Here is a 6000-nt window from a genome sequence, read left to right on the forward strand (position 1 = left end):
AAACAGTCGATCCGAACCATTCAACATGATTTTCATATGAAAATGTTCTGGGACATCAAATTTTATATTTTTTTAGAATTTTTTTTACTATTTTTAAAATAAGTAGAAAATCACCTAATTTAAAAATTATGGACCATACAAAAGTAGTGGTTTTCAACCTATCTAAAAAAATAGTAAAACAATTCTAAAAAAATGTAAAATCCGTCTTCAACTACATTTTCATATGAAAATAGAGATATGAATCCATAGTACGAACTGATCCATGCTTTTTTTAAACAAAAGAATAATCAGTTAATTGCATATTTATAAAAAAGGGCACTCACATGAAAATACAACATAGAGATCTCTTCATGTTCTTCATAACATAAAGGTGTAGATTCATCGATTTGAGGTTCTATTACATTAGATATTATCAAATCTAAAATCGGTAGCTGACTGGTCCCACCATGGATCATCTCAAATTGAATCAACCCCTACAAGTTACAAATGCAAATAAGCAATAATTTATTTAAAGTTACACAGAACTTTAATTAGAGAATTGCATGGCATTTGTTTAATTAACCCCCTAAGAAAGACTTCTCTAGCCGCATCCCTGCTACCAATTGCCTATAAAAAACAAAAAATTGCAAGAAATTTATAAGGGGATTAATTAAAATATTATAATTTCTATCATACCTCTGATTTATTTTATGATATTAATTTTAAAATTTCAATTATAATTATTTTCCAATGTGGAGGCATGATCGTGGCATACAGTTTGCAAAGCAGCTGAATCATCACAATTAAATATTTTTTTGTTATCACACCGCAAACGTGAATTGTGCAAAGTTAATGTAAAGACTTGAAGCAACTTCAACATTCTTTTTCTCTACAGCATATTCAATTTCATTCTCATATAACTCGAAAGCACCCTTGATATTTCCCTGATATAAATAAAAAATAATGAAAATAAGTAAAAGAAAATTAAAGGAACAGAAAATAAAACAGCAATAAATAAAAATTCTTGGCACAATAACACAAGGCATGAAAACAGAGGGAATAGAGGGAATAAAGAGAGTAGATATGTAAGAATAGGAGAATAGGGTAATATTTTTCAGATTTTGGGAGGTTTAAGGGGAATAAGAAGAATGTAGATCTGGAATAGAGATCCTTATTCTAGAGTAGAGTAGAATAGAGAGGGTTAAGACTAGAATATAGGCTTATTTTCTGGAATAAAGTTTTTTTATTTAGAGTAAAGTAGAATAGAGATGGTTAAGACTAGAATAGAGAAGAATATAGGCTTATTTTCTGGAATAAAGTTTTTTTATTCTAGAGTAAAGTAGAATAGAGATGGTTAAGACTAGAATAGAGAAGAATATAGGCTTATTTTCTAGAATAAAGTGTTATTTATTTATAGGGTTTAGGGTTAACAAAAAAATTGAATTATTTGGAATAACATCCTACCTTGTGTTTTTCCAAATTAGCCTCCCGGTAAATATCTTTAATATAATTAGAAGAAAAATGGTTGAAATCTTGGAGAAGTAATGAGCGAGAACTCGGTATCTCCCAACTCCTCTTTCATCATTGCACAGTACATACAATACGCTGGCACTTTCTATCACAAAATGAGAATTCACAAAAGGCAGTTTATCATTAAAAAAAAAGAGGAAAACTTTAAAAAAAAAATTGACAAAAAAAAATGGTACAAAGTACAGGTTGATACTGATATTACAACAAAACCCCTAGTATGGTGTTTGGTAACAATTTAATGCTTAATCCCCAAACTAACCCTAATACCTACTCAACTTCAATTCAACAAAAGCCTGTAGTCCGGTATTTATATACTGCGAGAAAATAAAATTACCTTCTGGAAGAATGGAGGTGAACGGCCAAGGGCATTATTGGCAATTTCTTTCCCACGTTATGCATGTACAAAATCCATGTACCGAATCCAAAACTCAGGGTAGTTGGCACATGGAATCAAACATCTTTCATAAAGCTTTACCATCTAGCAACAAAAAAAGAGAAAAATAACAAAAATTATTTTAGAAATAAGTAATCAACTATAGAGTAGAATTCAAATGCCTCAATTTATTAGTCGCTTAATAACAAAAATCTAAAAGAGAAAATATAACCATTAGATATAGGCCATCAAGAGAAGAGAAAAATACTTTCCAGAGATATACATGTAAGTAAAGGTTATAGATTGTACCAACCCATTAAGGGGCATAATTGGAAATAAAGAGTTTCGTACCCAATCAAAATCTCCTTGTGTCTCAACAAAATCTAGATACTGGTGCCAATTCTCAAGCTGAGAATCATCAAGTGGTTTCACATGAAAATAGTGCCTTGTTATATTGTTCTCATAGCAAATTATTTTCTTCTCAATTTCACATGATCTCCGGTACAATTGCTTCCCAGCCCATAAATACTTTTTTATCATGTCAATATCAATTTTGTGACTGTCAGCATCCGTACAGCCTTGATTTGACAGTGACACAAGTTCTATGCCTTGAATTGATGCTTCTTCTTCAAGTAGAGAGGCTAGCTTCTTAAAACTGAATCACTTATTTGAAAATAAACAATCCTTTAGAAAGCAATAAAGTGTAACCTATCTTAAAAATGGGACCTTCCAATAAAAAAAATAGTGAGACCTTCCAAATAATGCTTAATATTTGGACATAAACCGGCAGTTCTCATATTTGAATTTTTTTGTAAATATTGGCAATTTAGCTCCCATCTATACGTACCGAAACTTTTTTTTGGTAGAAATACAGTTTGGAAGCAATTTTGGTGAATTTAAAAGAAAAGGCTAACGGCAGTTCAGTGATTTTTTATTACTTAAGCTTTGTTTGACACATAAGTGTATGCTTTAAACAAATAAACAAAAATGTTTGTATTTACTGAAGCAAATAAAAGAGATCTTGGTCATTTACAAAATATATTAAAGTTACAGAGTATAAACTGTAAATACTCCAAAATATTCAACAAAAGAAGAAATGTATATACATAGAATGATATGTACCTCTCATAATATGCATGTAACTTCTTAGTAGGGAATTTAAGGATGAGAATGTAAATATGAGCAATCCGGTGCCACTGTTTATGAGAATATTCAAACTCTATGTATTTATCCCATATTTCATAGCACAAATAATCCTTTCCAACAAAAGACAAGGCCCTCTCAAATAATCTGAAATTATCCAAAAAATGTAATAAATCAAATAAGGACAAAACAATCCTTTCCAACAAAAGACAAGGCCCTCTCAAATAATCTGAAATTATCCAAAAAATGTAACAAATCAAATTAGGACAAAACAATCCTTTCCAACAAAAGACAAGGCCCTCTCAAATAATCTGAAATTATCCAAATAATGTAATAAATCAAATAAGAACACAACAATCAATGACCTTCAATAAAGTTATGCTAGGAGTGTTCACTGTTCAATGGATCCCTTTATTTGGTTTTCAACAGAATAGACAAATTTTGGAATAAATGGTTTGGTTTGGTTGAATTTTTGAATTACCTTGGTCCGGTTTAATCTCTCTTATTTCAATTCGATTAATATATATCTTGATATTTATTTCTATGATTATTAAATGTATTTGTGTGTATTGAGTTTTGACCTTTTGAAATTTAATCTCTCATATTTCGGTTCAACAAAACAAACTGAAAATTTACTTCGGTTTTTTTTGTTCGGTTCTTATTCAGTTGACAAGTTTAATTCAAGTTGGTTCAGTTCAATTTTCGAAAACTGAATAAAATTTTCATTTGGCTATTTTAATTCGGTTTTAACTGAACCAACCAAATAAACAAGCTATTTTAATACTGTTTTAACCGAACCGACCCAATGAATGCCCCTAACCTTTGTAATAAATCAAATAAGAACACAACAATTAATGGCCCTTAAATAAAGTTAAGTAGGAGTGTCTATTGGATCCGGTTTATTTGGCTTTCAACCAAACCGACAAAATGAATGGTTTGGTTTTTCAGTCTAAATGGTTTGGCTCAGTTGAATTTTTGAATTACTTTGGTTTTTTATATTTTGTTCAATTTAATATATCTCATTTCGGTTCAACCAAACCGCTCTTTCATATACTTTTACCACCTCATTGGGCCCACATAGGTGCAACTGATGTGCTCCATACTTGACCCAAAATGCATAGCATAAGGGGAATTCTAGTAGAAATTTATCATAAATTAGGTCTATCGCACCAATGTTATTCTGTACATGAAACCAAAATTTCATAAATTAGGATTATGCTGATATGTTTTTTGTTTTTCTAATTTTTTATTTAGTGGGTTAGTGAAGTACTAAAGTGAAGTTACTTGGATTCTTCTAGGTAGTTTACTAATAATGTTATAAAGTTTCGGACTTAATAGCATATTTAGCCATCAAAAGACCATGAGAGATATGAAAGAGAATAAGAGGTCTACAATCTATTGTGAAAGATATATGAAACATATTGTAGTATTGATTTTGTTGGAGAAGAAGAGATAAGCAACATACGTAAAGTAACTGTAATTGCAAAGAAAATATATGAATTTCAACTGCCAGTTTTAATAATTTTGAAATACTTAAATAAATAAATAAATAAAATAATTTTCAAGTAACAACACCTTATGTTATTGCACATGCATGCTACACTATCTCATATATATATTAGGTTTTACAACACTCCAAGGCAGCCATTCCATTTTTTGAGTAACCGGGCCGTAGATTTGGGGAACAAAAGTTACGCCTAGGCCAAGCCCAAGCCAAAGCCCAAGCCCATCTAAATCAATCAAAAAAACCATACACCTATGTAAGGACCACTTCAAAAGACCTCGGTTGGACTTCTCATCTGATATAAAAGAGATTGCTATGATGCTGTCACTTAAAAGATGTCTTTAGAATCAAAGATAAGGCAGAGATTTTTTGAGAGCCTCATAGACTCATAGTCAAGTCCACGCTCAAGTCAACACCCAATTGTACCCCACGAAATTATACTTCCAAGTCTTTGCATGTTTTGATAACGGGTTGGGCATGTCCTAGGGTTCGGATCTAATAATCAGTCTCCGGTAATCTCATGACTTATTGTTATGGTCAGTGTCAGACGACTTATACTACCAAAGAATGATTGTATTGACTGAGCACTAATGTAGTGGATGGATCACTAATGTAGTGGGTGAACATTGAGTTTGACCCACATATAGATTTATTATGAATTTGACCCAGCTTGCTCTTTAACAACTCGTTGCCACTCCCAGTAAATAACACGGGAAAGATATTAATTAAACACAGTACCAATACCAAGAAAAACAAATAAAATAACAGGATAATAAGATGATGACAACTTGGGAATCCTTATTTTAAATTGAACGAGTATATATGGAGCACCAAAAATTGGAATAAAAGCATGGTTTCTAATTAAACTCGGAATTGGAAAGATGTATCTGCTGGAATTAGAAGAATCGGATTGGAAATTCAAATTTATTTTTTGGCAGAAACTTGTTTTGTAGCAAAAAAATATATAAGAAAATAGTAAAAAAAAATATATGTTAAAACAAAATATTACACTCAAATAATTCATTAATTATATAATATAATACAAGTATTACAAATAGAAAACACTTTTTATAGTAAAACTAAACTATAGCAACGCACTACTATACTGCCTTGTGACATGCATTATTTATAAATAAACTAAACAATTCACATACAGTCAAATATGTTAGTCTCCAGCTGTATGCAAATTTGCTTTGTGTCACTCTCCAGCTGTATACAACTCCCTTCGCAGAAGTTTGGTCAAATCAAGTAAAATGCTTGCTTCATCATTGTCTTGTTTTTCATTATTGATTTCACTGCTAATATGCATTATTGATTTCGCAGAATTTTGGTTTCCAACTCTTAAAATTGTAACCTGTAAGAACAAGCTAACTATAATTTGTGCATAGAAGATCAGCAAAATTACATTAGCAACATAAATTTAGTGTAGGATTATTTTGACAACATATGTGTTAAGTTTTTTTTCTAGTTG

At 30.8% G+C, this 6000-nt stretch overlaps 1 long non-coding RNA gene across 3 annotated transcripts; it reads right to left on the reverse strand.

The window, feature by feature from the left end:
* Positions 1 to 561: 561 nt before the first annotated feature.
* Positions 562 to 2462, reverse strand: LOC144548984 (uncharacterized). Of its 3 annotated transcripts, XR_013509522.1 has the most exons (5): positions 2234 to 2462; positions 1844 to 1987; positions 1444 to 1594; positions 807 to 923; positions 562 to 606 (listed from the first exon to the last, which is right to left on the reverse strand). It is a non-coding gene; the product is annotated as an uncharacterized LOC144548984 (long non-coding RNA). The 3 variants fall into 3 exon arrangements; XR_013509521.1 differs by lacking the exon at positions 562 to 606 and having other exon boundaries at positions 614 to 923; XR_013509523.1 differs by lacking the exons at positions 562 to 606; positions 1444 to 1594 and having other exon boundaries at positions 615 to 923.
* Between the last annotated feature and the right edge of the window lie 3538 nt (positions 2463 to 6000).

This window comes from Carex rostrata, chromosome 34, assembly GCF_964058835.1.
Source record: "Carex rostrata chromosome 34, lpCarRost1.2, whole genome shotgun sequence".
Lineage (NCBI taxonomy): Eukaryota > Viridiplantae > Streptophyta > Magnoliopsida > Poales > Cyperaceae > Carex > Carex rostrata.